Raw genomic sequence first — 16,229 nt, forward strand, 5'->3', positions numbered from 1 at the left:
TGACTGCTCAGGCCAGAGGATGCACTTGTTCTGCAGACCAGCAGCTGCACAATTCAGAAATCTGATGTCACTCGAAGTGACTGAATGCCTGCTGTTCTCTGCCATGAACCTCTGCCATCCCTCCCAGAGCAGGGTAAGGCACGTCCCACGTCACTGCATGGCAGTGACCATCCTGTTGACCACTGGGTCACTGGCCAGTTTTAAAATCTTTCACACAAATACAAATTAACTCAATCTGTCCCCTTGCTGCTGGCAGCCCTGCCTCCTCTTGTGGGAATCCAGGGCTTCCCTCTGGCTGCCCTGGCAGGTCTGGGACCCTGGCAGGGGTCAGGAACCCCCCTGGACAGAGCCCCCAGAGACACTGGCTGTGATCTCTGTCCATGGAAAAGAGTTTTCAATCTCACAGGATGGATTACCAGCTCTGAGTATTTGATATGAGTAATAATTAAGTGTGGCATGGGTGCAAAAGTAAAATTTTAGGATTCTAGATAAGGGGTCCAAAGGGGACAAGATGGAGGAAATTGGGTGTGTCTTGTCCTTTTTCTCCTTCTTCATGCCCTCCATATTTCACTGTGGTGTTGGCATTTTTCTGTTGGTTCAGGCTGGGGACACACTGTCCAACGTAGGTGACAGATATTGGCACGTTATTGTAAATCCAGCCCAGGGAGTTTCTGGTATTTAATGTTTGTACCATCCCACTGAGGGCAGAGCCCCACACGCTGCCCTGCAGGACAGAGCTGGGCAGGGCAGCAGAACATGTTAGAGATAAACAGAATAAACAACCTGGAAACCAGCACAGACCAATTATGGCTTCTGCTTTGGCAGCGGGGCTGACAGACAGAGACTTTCTACAATCCTGGAATCATCAATACCACAGATTCCGACAGCAGAGGGATATTCCAGACCTTGTGGCTCAATATATAAAGTGGGGGAAGAAGAAGGAAGAGAAAGGCATGTTCAGGGTTTGTTTTGGTGGGATTTTGCGTGCTGGTTCCCTTGGACAGTTCAAGAAGGCATTTCGAACAGAAGTGTCGCAGTGCCATCCTGTGGGCCAGGGAGGGATGAGACAAGGGACACCTTCACTGGTGCCTGGTGGAGGCTCCCTCACTCCCCACCGGCAGGATACCGGAGAGAATGGGAAGGGTAAAACCTGCAAAACCCCTGGGTTGGGATAAGGGCAGTTTTGCAGGGAAAGGAAGAGCTGTGCACACAAAGCAAACCAAAGAATCAATTCCCTGCTTGCCATGGGCAGGCAGGTGCTCAGCCATCCCCAGGAGAGCAGGGTCCCATCACACCTAAAGGTGACAAACACCATCACCCTGAACATCCATCCCTTTCCATCTGCTTCCCCCCACGTTATACACTGATGATGATGATGATGCCACAAGGTCTGGAATGTCACCTGGGGTCACCTGTCCCAGCTGTGTCTCCTGCCACGCACCCCCAGCCCCCCTGCCAGTAGGAAAACCATTTGGGTCTGTGTCAGCACAACCAAAATGATCCCTGTATTATCAACCCCGTGTTCAGCACAAACCCAAAACACAGCCCCTGGGAAGGAAATTAACTGTGCCCCAGCCAAAAGCAGCCCAGCCATGAAGGCTCCGCTCACACGAGCAGCGCTGTCTGCCCCAGCATTTATTAATCCATTTCCTTTTATGTACAGAAACTCAAGATTCTCTGTGGTTTTTATCTCTAGTGTTAAGCTTTGAAGGAGCCGCTTTGGTGGCAGCTGAGGACAAGCACTTAGGCTTGGGTCACATTTAGGGAATGGCTGTGGGACTTGCCACATGGTGCATTTTCTGGAACAAGTCAGTGTAGTCTTTGCCGTGGACACATGTGGAGCACCTCCTTCATCGGTCACTTGTATGAATGTCATGGGAAGACTGAGCAAAAGTCTCTGTGGGAGGTGGTGAGCCACCCTTCTGCAGAATCACAAAGGCACTTAAAATCCCTTGTTTCAGTAAAACTTGAGATTATAAATTTGCATCTTTGAACCCTGAGTGCTGGTCAAGGAAATAATGCAGTCCACAGGAATGACTCTTAGTGCTGTTCTTGCTCCAAGTCCATTCCCTGAACTCCAGAAGCTTCACAATGTGGTGGAATTTATTTCAAATATAAACCTCCAAGGGATTTCTCTTCCATGAGTTTGACCAGCTGAACACTTGTAAACAGCTACCATCCACAGCATCCTGCAGCAAGGAGTCCAAGGCCAGGTTGGATGGGGCTCTGAGCAACCTAGGATGGTGGAAGGTGCTCCTGCCCATGGCAGGGGACTTGGAAATGGATGATCTTTTATGTCCCTTTCCACTCAGCCATTTTGTGCTTTTATGGTTCCTATCCCTCCTTTCCCAGCCCTTCAACTCCCATCTGATTTTCAGATTCCTACAAGCCACTCCTTGGGGACAGCAGTGCTCCAAACTGCTGGTACCCAGTTTGCAGTGGAAGTGCTCCGGGACCCCCGGACCCGCCGGGCCCGCAGAGCCGGGGGAGTTGGTGTGAATTTCTCATCCAGCCTGGGCAGAAAATTCTCACGGAGAAACCCCAGAAATAAAGGATTTGGGGCCGGGGCCGGGGCACGGGCAGTGTTCTGCTTTAAATTAAAAACCCACTGGGAAAAATAAACCTGTGGAACGGCTCATTTCCAGTCCTGGACCGGCTCCTGTGTGACCGCCTGTGATTCCAGCTGCTCCCATGGCACTTTAAGCCTGTGGGTCTCTGATGCAGTGCCAGGGGCTGAGCACGACAGGAAATAATGGGAAAACTCTCGGGATCAGGCAGTGTCCCAAAGAGCTGGCAGTGCCCAGCACTCCTAGCTGGAATTTGGGGATCCCAGCAGAGCCCTTCCATAGTGCCCCCATGGAGCTGACACTGTCCAGCATCCCTGTCCAGGGTTTGGGGGTTCCAGCACAGCCCCCCAGCCCATCCCGCTGCTTTCTCCAGTCCCCTTTAACCAGGATCATTTTTTGGGCTGGGGGCACCCAAACCCAGCAGAATTTGCTTTCACCAGCTTTGGGGGATCTCCCCTCTCCCCTCCTCACTGAATTCCTGCTCCCAAATCCCAGCCTGAGGCTCAGCTCCCCGTCCCCTCAATCCCTCTGAGGAACTGGACTTGGATTCCCAATCCAGCAGGGCAGGAATGCTGTTTCTCCTCACTGTGTATCCTGATTGCAGGAACTGCTTAAGGAATAATTCAAAGAAATTCCAAGAATGAAGAAACCAAGGAAGAGCTGCCAGCTCCAACCAAGGGCTGCTCAAACCCCTTCTCAATTATTTGCTTTAATTAACCAATGCAAATGAACCAGCCCAGACCACATGGATACGGTTTTATTCTTTTTAATGAAATTTTAAACACTGCAGAACATAAAAGAACACTTTTAATCCCAAAACTCTTCCAGGAGATAGGGCAGGGGTGCACTGCACCCCCAAAGTGAGAATTGGGAGAACCGGGAGAAAAGAAAATGCAGCCTGAGATTCCTGGGAGATTGGTGCAGCTTCTGCCAGCCAGAACAATCCTGGGTCTGAGCACACCTGCGGGATGTCAGCAATGTCCTCCTGGGCCTTTTTATTAAAAGCACATTTCCACAGAGAATCAATGAAATGTGGAAAATTAAATGGAAACGGAAAGGAGCAGCTCCCCCAGCCCATCAGGCTGCAGCATCCAAAAGAAAATGAACAAAAGATTATGGATTAGGGATTGGGGGGACCATCCCAAATCCCGAATTCCTCGTGTGGAATACCACTCTGCTTTGCTCTGTAAATCCCTTCAGCTTTGCTTCCAATCCAGCGAGTTCCCAGCTGTGGCCGCCAGGATTCTCCGCAGCTTGTCCGGGCGGGATGCAGGGGGAGCGGCAGGGAATTGCCGTGGGAGCTGCCCAGGAGCTCCCGGTCCTGCCCTGTGCCTGCAGCCCAGCGGGAATCTCTGCCCACGGCTCCCGAAGTTATCCAGGAGCTTTGCCAAAAGACTGGAAGAAAAACTCACATCCCCAGCAGAGGGGAAAATGCAGCCCGAGGTGATGAAAAGAGAAGGGAATGATTGGAAGCATTTGAAATGGGTAAAAGGAAATGGCCTGAGGCGATCCCAGGGGAGGTTTAGGCTGGATATTGGGAAGTCTCACAGGGGAAAGGCTGTCCAGCCCTGGCACAGCGCTCAGGGCACTGGAGGGATTTAAAGCCGCGTGGATGTGGCATTTGGGGACGTGGGACAGTGGTGGCCTCAGCAGCACTGGGGAACGGTTGGGCACCGAGATCTCACAGGGCTCCTCCAACCTGAAGGATTCCATGATTCCAAGGACACCCTGAACCAGCACAGACACACCTATGCTTGCTGCAAGCATCATTTCCCTTCCTCTCCTTCGCTTGGCTGCCAAATATTCCCTGGCTACAGGGAACACAGGAACAGTCCTTGCTGTGGGAGAGGCCAGCAGGATTAGATCAATTCCCTTCAGAAAGAGCTGACAGGATCCAGCCAGTCCTGTCCCAGCTGCTTGGGAAGCTCCCAGCCCCTTCCAGCAGCAAGAGAGGGAAATCACCTCGTGCCGAGGGACAGTGACACGAGAGCTGTGGGGAGAGAGCGGCAGAGACGGGAGAGGAACAACACCAGAGCTTTCCAAAGGGAGCACCTGCCTGATCAACCTCCAGGACCTGTGGAAAACATTTCCAGCTGAGCTGTGAGTCCATCTACTCCTGTCTTCCACTCACTGAACTTTCAGCCATGGCCAGGAGCTGCTCTGGATGGAAGGTCCCCTTTGTGTCCATGGATGTGGCTTTTCACTCACTGCCCCTGTGGTCTATGGAGAGCCAAAGGGGAAGAAAAGGATTGAACAGGGAATAAAGTATCCATAAATACAGCAGATATGGCCACATGCTCTCACTGAGGTCATGTAACAAATAATATCCCAAGCTATTGTGATTCAAGTCCCTTTTAGCTGGGAAAAGCAAGAAACATTCCTGGTCCCCATCTCTGACTCCTTCCCTTTGCAGTACCTGTCACCCTGGAGTGCCAGGACAACGGGAAATGGCTTCCCACTGACACAGGGCAGGGATAGATGGCATCTTGGGAAGAAATTGTTCCCTGTGAGGGTGCTGAGCCCCTGGCACAGGGTGCCTAGAGAAGCTGTGGCTGCCCCTGGATCCTTGGCACTGTCCAAGGCCAGGCTGGACGGGGCTTGGAGCAAGCTGGGAGTCATTAATAAGGAAACTCCAAAGGTTGTAAACAAGCCTAATGCAGGACACCAAGCTTAGCCTTTTCCTCGAGAAGCAAATAGGGATAATTTATGCCTGCTCAGGATCAGAAGGAGCTGATCTGGCAAGAGCCCAGGGCTGAGGTGGAGCAGAGCTAGGACTCCGTGGTGGAGCCCAGCTACATTCCATAAAAAGGAATGATTCCACGTAGCTGCCAAGTCCCTGGGAAGTGCCTTTCACTGGGTCACCCTGCTCCAGCAGCTGCTTCCCACTTCCCACTCTACACTGATGCTTCATCTCTGGAATTTCCTCTGCACTTCAGTGGGAGCAGGGAGCCTGTCTCCCAGGGCAGGAGGAGGAGCTGCAGGGAAGCACAGACTGGAGAGGCTTCTCAGCACAGCCCCGCTGATGCTGCTGCCAAAATGCAGTTCTTGCAGGAGATCAATCCCAAGCATTTGCTCCTCCCTTCTGCCGCAGCTCACCTCAAACACCAGGGGATTTGGAGCCTTTCAGGGGCCAGGGCAGCTCCAGGTGTCACAGGCAAGACCTTGGTGGGGACTCTTCCTTGTCAGAAATTTGCCAAAGGATCCTCAAAACACCAATCCTGCTGTTCATTCGTGGAACAAGTGGGATTCTCAACCCTGCAAGAAGCAGAAACAACAATAACCCACCCTGGCCCTTCCTCACCAGGACTTCCAAAATAAGGCAAGGTCTGTGTGTCTGTTCAAATCACCTTCAAAGGCACTGATTTAACAGAGAGGGGATTCCACCCCTCCTGAAATTCATCAGGAATTAGAAATGGACACAAAATAAAATGGAATTATTCCTTTGCCCTACACCACAAACTCTTCTCATCGGTCTGCAACACTCCCCCTGTGACAGAAAAGAGGAGACACACTCAGGGTAGGCTTAAACTGTGTTTCCTTTCTCTTTCCAGGGCAAACTAAGGAAGCATGTACAGAATTCCCACACTTTGGAGTTGGTGCCATTTCCTATTCAGGCCACTGGAACTGGGAAATCTTATTCCCAGGTCTCACGAGGAGAAGCAGCTTGAAGCAAACACAGGAACCCCAGCAAATCTGAATCTTTCCACCCAATCAATAAAACCTTACCGTGACTCAACACCTGAGCCTCCAGAGTTTTTTTATCAGGAGTTACATCCCTGGATTTGTTTGTTTCCTAATAATATCTCTTCCCAACAAAGCACTGGGCATCCACAGACTATAGAAATGGGTGTGCTAATCACTGGTTACCCCTCTGGAATGTCAGAGCCTGGAAAGAAGGGCAGTTGGGGCTTTTCCTGGTGGTACCTGTGAGGTGTATTTTACCTAAGAACCCCTTGCCACATCTTCCCCTGTATCCACCAAAAATCCATCTGTTCATTCCCCAGCTGCTTCCTCCCTGTTTGCCTTTATCCAGCAGAATTTTAACAGGCGAATATTCCCCTCTGAAACAGCACCTTTCATTCCAAACCTAACAGCAAACAAGTAATTTCCTCTGACCTTCATTATTAGGATTTCACCAAGAGCTGGTGGGTGGAAAATGATCCTCTCCTGGCCCCTGCTGGATTCCTGGAGCAGGAATTCTTTCTCTCCTTCCCTGCCCCTTTTCAGGCTTTGTTCAACGGCTTTTGCTTCCAATCCTTGGGTCCTTTCCCTCTCTCCAGGAGCTCCCAGCAGTCCCACACCCTCTTTTCTCCCATCCTGATCGTTTCTCCAGGAATGGATCTGTGCATTTCAATTCCCTTCTCTTTCCTCCAACAATTCCCAGCAATCCAGACCTAAAGCTGACACAAGGAGCACTCAGTGCCAACAAATCCAAATCCAGACCTTGCCACCCCTAAAGCAGCAACTCCAAACACACAATCCCGGGAAATTTGCATTAATTCCAACCTCACATTCAGGCCCCACAGCTCAGGCTGCAGCACAAAGTCAGTGCAACCAGTGACCCACAGGAGCTGTGGGATGTTCTGCTGCTCCTGCAATGGCATTGATGGCTGAGCAGGGCAGAACAAGGCCAGAGCAGGCAGGACTGGAGAATCAGCACCAAGCAGTGACCCCTGTGCTTGGCAGGGCCTGGGGCATCCCAGTCCAGGCTCTGGGTTTCATGTGCCTTTTTTTCACTGCAATTAACCTGGCAGGGGCACTTTGGAATCCATCCAGACACTGAGACATTTCCTGATATGGAGCCCCCGTATAAATGGGGAGCACAGAAAAGCTCATTGCCATGTTCAGAAACCCTTCAGCAAAGCATTGGAAAAGCAAAGGTGGTGTGGGATTACCTGGAGCTCCAGGGAACCGAAGCCAAGGTGGGAAACCAGCACACAGCAAACAGCTGCCACTGCTTCTCTCTCCACTCACCACAGCAGGCGCATCTCCCCTGGAATTTCACACTCATAGTCTCTTCCAAGCTCAGCAGGTGAACAAACAGCAAACATCTCCTTCCTCTGCACTTTGGGCAGCACAGACCCACCGGGAGGAACTGGAATCCAAGAGTGGGTTGAAAGATGGGACTCACACTTGCCACTCTCTGCCTTGTCTCCAGCTTTGCCCTGGGCTGGGGAACAAGAGACAACAAACATTTAAAAAACATCCCTGAGGTGTTTTGAGGATGCTCAGGCCTGGGAGAAAGCCCCTCCCATCACCCTCCTGGCCTTTCCCCACTCTGAGGAACTGTGGAAATGCACATCCCCATCTGAGGTAGACAGCCTGGGATGCTTTCTGCACACCCAGCACCACAGCCCCGAGCACCAGGAGCCTCAAAAGGCTTTGGATGCAATTCCCAGCCTCAGTGAACCCTAGGGAGTCAAAGCCAGCAGAGAGGAGAAGAGGAGCCCTGTGTCCCTCTGACCAACCCCACAGCATGGGCAGGAGCAGGGGCAGGAGCTGTTGGGTTTGGCTGCTCAAACACCAAAACTTTGAGCATTGCTGGGGCAACTTCAGTGATTTTTCCTGTCCTAAAAGAGGGGAGGAAAAGAAAATTAAGTCCCCTGTGGCAGTCACAGACTTCTGGCTCACTGTCTGAGCACAGAGATGCTCATCTGTGGCAAGCACATTTCTCTCCTTCTCGGGATTTTTCATAAAGGTGCACAGAGAGAAATGAAAGAGAAAACAATATCTATTTCTGCTCCTTGTTTTTCCCATGTGGAATGTGTTTGGAGAATTGTTTCCCTGGGGTGAGTGCTTGATTGGATTCAGGTGAGGATTGTTTGAGCCTGATGGCCAATCCAACCCACCTGGGGCTGGACTCTCAAGAGAAGGTCACGAGTTGGGTGAGAGTTAGAAAAAGTAGTATGTAGTTTTAGTATCCTCCTTTTATATACTATATTAATGTATTTTAGCATAGCTATAATAAAGAAATAATTCAGCCTTCTGAATTGAGTCAGACATCACCATTTCTTCCCATTGGGTTCGCCTGCATTTACAATACTCATCCTCTGCAGCACCTGGAAAAAAACTTGGAAAAGGCAAAAGTAAAATGATGTTTCTCATCAGAAATTGAGTGTCTACTAACATCAGTTTTTGATAAATTTAACAAGATCACTTTTCCAGACAAGCCCCAGGCCATGGAGGTCTCTCCAGGCAGGAGAACTACAGCAAGCACAGGGAGACACAGCCAGGGATTGGCACTTCCCAAAGACCCCTCTGCACCTTTGCCCTTTATTTGTAAAGCAGGGGGTGGCAGCTGCCCAGGAATGCTGCTCAGGGACATGGAGCAAATGGGGGAAGTTGTGAGCACTCAGGTGTGTCAAAGACCACCCTAGGTTGCAAGGTGGCTCCGTGTGGTGGAAAAACTTCTCCTCCAACCCGTGCTTCCGAGGAAAGGCTCAGCAGTCTCTTGTTGTCAGGTCTCAAGGTTGTTTATTGCAAGTTATCTAGAAGATTTTCTTCTCTGGCTGTTGTGGTTTGCTCACAGCTCAAGCAGAGGCACACACACACCCTGACATCCTCTCTGACTCCGACTGCTTCTTCTCTCCCCGCCAGGGCTGCTGCTGTCTTTTATATGGTACATTACATGTTACATGTTTACAGTTTTTCCCCAATGCCCATTACCTATATTAAATGGTGCTTTTTTACTCTAAACCAATCTGTGAGTGCCAACATCACCAAGAACATGGAAGTAAGGAAGAAGAAAGAGGGAGGACAGGACTGGCTAAAAATCCCTGCATCTTAAAACCTCTGACCCCCATGTACAAAATTAAACTCCCCTGTACAGGCATTAAAACCCCCCTGTACAGCACTAAAAAATTATTCTCTCTACTTTTTAACTACTTCTACTATAACATCTAAACTTTTGTGACTTCTTGTTCTTCCTGTAAGGTTGGTAACTCATTCCATGGCTCAAACTCAAAATCACAGCTGTTTCCAGCTGCCTGCCAGGGTCTCAAATGCTTCTGACCAGGGCCTGGAACCTCCAAAAATGTCTGAGGGACATTTTGAGTTCCCACACAGGTGGAGAGAGCAAAGAATCAGAGCCTATTTTCCTTGTTTCTGGAACTCTGAAAGCAGGGACAGAGCCAGGCTGTGAGCGTTGCTCTGGCTGCCATGGATCATTTTGGCTCAGGGCCCTCAGCTTCATCCTCTCCTGAGAGCAGCAGAGAGCTGCTGCAGGAGAGCTGAGTTAGTCACAATCCAGGGATGGAATTCCAGAGACGAATTGACAGGGACTTCTCTCCCACACAAAAATCCCACACAAGAAACACCGAGTCTGCCTTCACTGAGCTGCAGCACAAAGCTGCTGACAGCAGGCCAAGGCAAGAGAAGCACACAGCACCACTGAAACAGCACCTGGGCTGGGATTACACAGCCCTGCCAAGTCAGGGGATGGCATTTGGGAACAATCCCGCCTGCCTGGAGGCAACTCAGGCCCCACAGCTCAGGCTGCAGCACAAAGTCAGTGCAACCAGTGACCCACAGGAGCTGTGGGATGTTCTGCTGCTCCTGCAATGGCACTGATGGCTGAGCAGGGCAGAACAAGGCCAGAGCAGGCAGGACTGGAGAATCAGCACCAAGCAGTGACCCCTGTGCTTGGCAGGGCCTGGGGCATCCCAGTCCAGGCTCTGGGTTTCATGTGCCTTTTTTTCACTGCAATTAACCTGGCAGGGGCACTTTGGAATCCATCCAGACACTGAGACATTTCCTGATATGGAGCCCCCATATAAATGGGGAGCACAGAAAAGCTCATTGCCATGTTCAGAAACCCTTCAGCAAAGCATTGGAAAAGCAAAGGTGGTGTGGGATTACCTGGAGCTCCAGGGGACTGAGGGGAAGGTGGACAAGAAGCAGCCAGCAAAGAGCTGCCACTGCTTCCCCCTCAAGCCACTGCAGCGAGGGCAGCTTCCCTGCAATTTCACACTCAGCATCTCTTCCAAGCTCAACAAGCGGCAGCCCAAGGTTTACTTCAGACTTTTCCAGAGCTGCACTTGCCTGGATCCTTTGGGCACAAGGAGCCTTCCAGACCGCCCCACACCTTCACACCCCACTGGCTAGTTTTGGAAAAGCTCACTGTCCCTTGTTTCCAGCTGGAAAAGTTCACTGTCCTTTCCCAAAGGATCTCTCTGCAGTCTCTTCCTGAAGCCAGAACATCCCCAGCTTTGCTTTCCCCTTAAATGCTCTGCTCCCTGCACAAGCAATTGCCAGGCAAGGAATCCAAGCCCAGAGCCTGCCTGGGAGGAAGGAACGTGCATGCCACAGGAGGAGTGTGAAAAATGAACATTAAATTAAATTATTGGCTCTGTGCAAATATTAAATTGAATACTATATTTGTTACGTTGGAAAGTTATTTTGTAGTACTGTATTAATCCTTTTTAAGTAATGTGGTAGATACAGTTTTAGATTATAACATAATATTATAATAGAAACTGTGCAATGTAAGATATTTTTTAACTAGCTCAAGAAAGGGATGAAACAATCAAGAAATTCTTCGCACAGAGATAACAGCAACAAGATACCTAAGAGTTACAGCCTCCTTATCAGACACAACAAACATCCTCCCACCTCCTCTCCGTCCTTAAGGAGCCACCAGGATTTAGGGGAAGAAGCTGACGATAACCAGAAAACAGCCTCGGTTCGAAAAGAATTTCCCGTGTCGCCATCCCGTGTACCCATTCCCATCCCGGCTCCTTCCAGCACTCCATTTCCTCCCCTACCCAAGGCGCATGCGTAAATTACCGCCATATTTGGAAGGTCAAATAATGTCAGTGCCGATCCGCCATCTTAGGTGTGGCATAGCCCGACTTCCGGTCTCGATCGCCATCTTGGGTACTGGCAGAAGTAACTTCCTGTTAAGACGCCATCTTTGGTGTGGCACAACGTGACTTCCCTGCTCGTGCCATCACACCGAGTACGGGCAGGAGTCATTTTCAGGATGGGACGCTGTATTTAGTGCGGCATCACGCGACCACAGCCGTGTGTGTGTGTGTATATGCATGCATGCATGTATGTATGTATGTATGTATGTATGTATGTATGTATGTATGTATCTGGGGTCCGCCATCTTTGATGCTGGCACAAGTAAGGGCAAAGTGACACGCCATCTTTGGTGTGGTATCGCGTGAGTACACGCGTTATCCCGCCATCTTTGCTACTGGCGGAAGTGGCTGCCGAAGGAGACGCTCTCTTCGGTGCGGCACCGTTTGACTCCATGCCTTTTGTGCTGGCAGAAGCCACTTCCGGCTGCGCCGCCATCTTTGGTGTGGTCCCACGGAGGTGCCCGCTGGCACGGGCGGCAATGGCTGCAGAAGGAGCCGTGACACCCAAGGGCCGGGCTGTGTCCGAGCTCACGGCTCCCCTGCCTCCGCCCAGGCTGTGTCCGAGCTCCCCGCTCCCAGCACGGCTCCGCAGGGCTCCGCTGCCTCTCGCAGCCCCCCTGCCTGCCCCGACCCCAGGGAGGCGCTGGGGGCTCTGCCAGCCCCGTTTCGGCGCTCTGCAGAGCCGATTCTTGTCTCGATCAGGTCCTTCCAGCTGCACCTTCGGCTGCTGGAGCAGCACCGCCTCCTGTGCACTTGCCTCATGTCACATCAACCCCTCAGGAGCCTTGGCAGGAGCAGAGACAGAGCAGCAGCCAGGGAACAGGACCATCATCACCATCACTGTCATCACCATCACCTCTTTTCCCAGTTTCATCTCTTTCGGCTCTGGCCCAGAATCAGGTTTTTCACAGATCACAGCCTTAATGAACTCAGAGTTTTTCCCGTGTTTTGCAACACTGAAATCCTTGTGGCAAGTCCTTTAAATCCTTCCAGCTGGAAGGATCCAAAATTGTAAGTTCCTCGAGTTTGAGACGCATCCTCTCTGTGGTAGAGTGAATTCAATCTAACAATTCCCAGGTCAATGCCAAGCTCTGGGTTATTTTGGAATGAATTGTTCTTCATTTCCCACAATAGAGCAGATATATGTAGACCACCATACATCCACTTAACATATCCAGCCGGATCCTTTGACGAGTTTTGAAGTATTTTGTTAATTTATTTTGCCTAAAATTCTTGACTAGCATGCTCTCAGTTCACAGACTTCTCTCATAAATTGTCCGCTGGAAGTTTTATTATTTTTAAGCCCTCCTCAGAGAGGGCTGGGAGGTGCTTGCAGAGCTACGTGGAAATCGAGGAGCCCTGTCAGGAACTGTCAGTTCCTCTGCAGGAACTTTGTTACCTTGTCCCACATCGCCTCCCACGGCTCCAACGGGAAATATATTTTATTCTTTACCTGTCCCTGACATCTCACTTTGAAGCCCCCTGCTTGGTGGAGCAGCATTTTGCATTTGACTGCAAATAGTGTGTTTGCAGATACTTAACCTAGAAACCATTTCGATTACTTTTAGATTTAAAATTCACAATACTTCCCATTAAAGTCATTGTCAGGTTTGGCGCTTTCCCCCTTAATGAAAGTCTTCAACAAAAAACCAAAAATCCCCAACCTTTAAACAACTCGGTAGATTTTGTAAAACTGCCTCCATTCCAACATTAAAGATATTCTTTGAGAAGCAGCTCTTGACAATATAAAATGTAATATATATTACACACTATACTGTTTACTGTAAAAAAATAATTCAGAATCAATTTATACATATAAAAATTATATATTAGAATATATAATATAATATATAATATATAATATATAATATATAATATATAATATATAATATATAATATATAATATATAATAGAGAGTATATAATATATATTTATTATAATATATATTATACGTAATATATATTATAGATATATAATATACATTATATATTATATACACAAATATCTGTGTATTTATATATTATTTGAAAAAATTTCAGTACATGAAATTATTTGGAAGTGCAGTGTTAAAATATTCGTTTTTGCAATTGTTGAAATAGAACCTTTCTTCTTTATTGAAGGCGTTTTTTGGGGTTTTGTTTGTTTTCCCCCAAGAAATACAATTACAGAAATTGATTGGTATCTGCAAAATGTTTATGTTTTGATGAGCACCACATTTTTTAATTACAAAATCTGGTATTTCAATCTGTCTTTGCATTTCCTTATGGGATCAGTGTGTCCTGCTCCAGACCTGCAGGCACCTTGCATATCCCCTTACCATGTAAAATCTTTACAATCCTGATTTTCCCCTCAGATTTCTCAGCAGAGCCTGAGGCCCCTGAAGAGTCACCTTATAAACAGAAGAAGTTATTCTTTATATACATAAATCACCAAACAAACTGTACCTGTGGGATCCAGAAATTTTATGGGATGCTTTTGCCAGTTCTCAGCGCTCCAAATTCACTGGGGTTGGTTGAATCCTCACAGGACCCTGGAGAAAGAAGGGAAGGAATAATTCTGCATCCAGTCTGAGGGCTAATAGTATGTTGAATAATTGCACATCAAGTGAGGAGGGTGAAAGGGACTATTGCAAACCAGCTCATTCACTAAAAAAAAAAAAGGGAACATCCTGTGAAAGGAGAAATTTGTGACCATCTAATTAAAAAATATGTAATTATCTCTATACTTAAGGGGTCTGAGCTTCCAGTTCACTTAAGAAAGGAAGTCAGCCTCATCTAGATCCATGAGAAAGGTATGGAGCAATTAATCCTGGATTTCCAGACACATGAAGGACAAGCCAGTGTCAACAAATCTGTGATTCTGTATTGCTCTAAATTCTATAAAATAGTAATTGACAGCAAGTTGAGGGGAAGTATTCAGAGAATATAGAGAAGCAGAAATTACTTTCCCCACGCAAATGCTTTTGTTACCTGAGTTGGTGGATTGATTTCTTCCAATATAATTCTTGAAATGACTTTGAATACTGAAGCAGAGGAAATGTATTATTAATTGGCAGCAAGAAAAGGAGAAATGAGATTACTCTATAATTCTTTTTTTTATATTAAAATAAAATTTTAAAAAACAGAGGAAAACATTGCCAATTTTCTGTCACAGTATATATCACAAATTGTAGTTTTTTATTTAATGGGCTTTTTAATAAACTCTAAAATTAACCCGAGGAAGAAAAAAATCAACTTAACAACTTCACTGAAAATAAATTTGATATATCAAGTGCACATCAGTGTCTTGATTATACATTTTCTATAACATAATTAAACTATCCTCTTGAAATTTATTCCAATTAGCACCCTCTTAGAAATTTTCATGTACACTGAAAAATGAAACAGTGACCTATTCTTAAAGTAATGGAATGAACACAGCACTGAGGATTAAAAGCTATGGGATAAAACAATATTTGTTGTTTTTTATGTGTACAGAGGGATGCAGTGAGAAGTGCAATAGCAGCTGGCTTTGCTGTCTCAGGCAGATTCAGCAAAGGATGCTCTCCAAAGCCCGTCTCTTTAGCTGTAAGAACTGTCAAGGAATAGTTGAGAAGCGGAGATCAGATAAAGGAAAAAAAACAAAAAGGACCGTGCCCTTGCGTGTTCAGGTATGCAGAGAAGTAAGGAAAACTTTGTGCGTGTAGAAACACTTTATTTCCTTGCCTGTGGAGGAAGTGGAGAAGGCCATGTCCTCGATGCTTCAGTTCAGGCATCCGTGTGGGACAAAATGATAGGCATAAGCAGAAAGTTCTGTGGGGAGAATGTGGAATAAAGACGGGGTGCTGGTGAGTGCAAACGGCAGAAGAGAGCAGAAACATCACCAAAACTACACTCGTGGAGGCTGTACAAAAACTGGGAGAAGGACAGGGAAAAGGAAGGAGACAAAGGCGAGAAGCCGAGAGAGATTTACGGGCAGCGGCAGCGAAATGAGGCAGCAGCGGGAAAACGAAATGCCCTGGGAGGTGGGAGCTGGAGGACACGGCGGGAATGGCAGCGCCGACGGGAGAAGAGTGGGAAGAAATAGGAGTGGCCGCGCCAATGCACACACCGGGAGACCTCAGGTGTAAGTGTCCCGGTGCCCGCGTGTCCCGGTGCCCGCGTGTCCCGGTGTCCCTCAGCCGCGGAGCGCCCGCGCCCCAAACCCATCGGGCGGAGCCGCCCCAGCCTCGCTCCAGCGCCTCCCCCGCACAGCGCCCGAGCGGGGCGGCCGCGGGGACCCGGACACCGGGACACGGACACCGAGACACCGGGACACTCACACCTGTGTGCACGCGTGTCCACGTGTGCCCGCACTGACAGGCACGGACAAGCGCCCACCCACGCCGTGCAGTACCGTGCCCCCGAATCAGGGAATGCGCCCGCTCTTGGAAGGGACCCACAAGGATCATGGAGTCCAGTTCCCGGCTCTGCGCGAGACCGTTCCCAACAACCCCACCCCGTGCATCCCTGAGAGCGCTGTCCAAACGCTGCTGGAGCTCTGGCAGCCTTGGGGCCGTGACCATTCCCTGGGAGCCTGTTCAGTGCCCGACACCTTCTGGGGAAGAACCTTGTCCTGACAGCCACCCTAACCTCCCCTGAGTCCGTGCCCCGGGTCCCATCCTTAGTCACCAGAGAGCGCCGATCAGCGCCTGCCCCTCCGCTTCCCCTCGCCAAGAAGTTGCAGACTGCATGCGATGAGTTGTAGACTGTAGATTCTCCCCTCGTGCCGTGCCGTGCCGTGCCGTGCCGTGCCGTGCCGTGCCGTGCCGTGCCGTGCC

The 16,229-nt window shown here is 49.0% G+C and overlaps 1 long non-coding RNA gene across 3 annotated transcripts; it reads right to left on the reverse strand.

Moving 5' to 3' along the window:
• Nucleotides 1-3,317: 3,317 nt before the first annotated feature.
• Nucleotides 3,318-16,200, reverse strand: LOC110475221 (uncharacterized). 3 transcript variants are annotated; one of them, XR_013339969.2, is made up of 6 exons: nucleotides 16,081-16,200; nucleotides 15,136-15,222; nucleotides 13,876-13,961; nucleotides 6,684-12,769; nucleotides 5,664-5,822; nucleotides 3,318-4,787 (listed from the first exon to the last, which is right to left on the reverse strand). It is a non-coding gene; the product is annotated as an uncharacterized LOC110475221 (long non-coding RNA). The 3 variants fall into 3 exon arrangements; XR_014952054.1 differs by lacking the exon at nucleotides 15,136-15,222; XR_014952053.1 differs by having other exon boundaries at nucleotides 13,876-15,222.
• Nucleotides 16,201-16,229: the final 29 nt, after the last annotated feature.

Source organism: Lonchura striata, chromosome 1A, assembly GCF_050655825.1.
Source record: "Lonchura striata isolate lonStrDom1 chromosome 1A, ASM5065582v1, whole genome shotgun sequence".
NCBI lineage: Eukaryota > Metazoa > Chordata > Aves > Passeriformes > Estrildidae > Lonchura > Lonchura striata.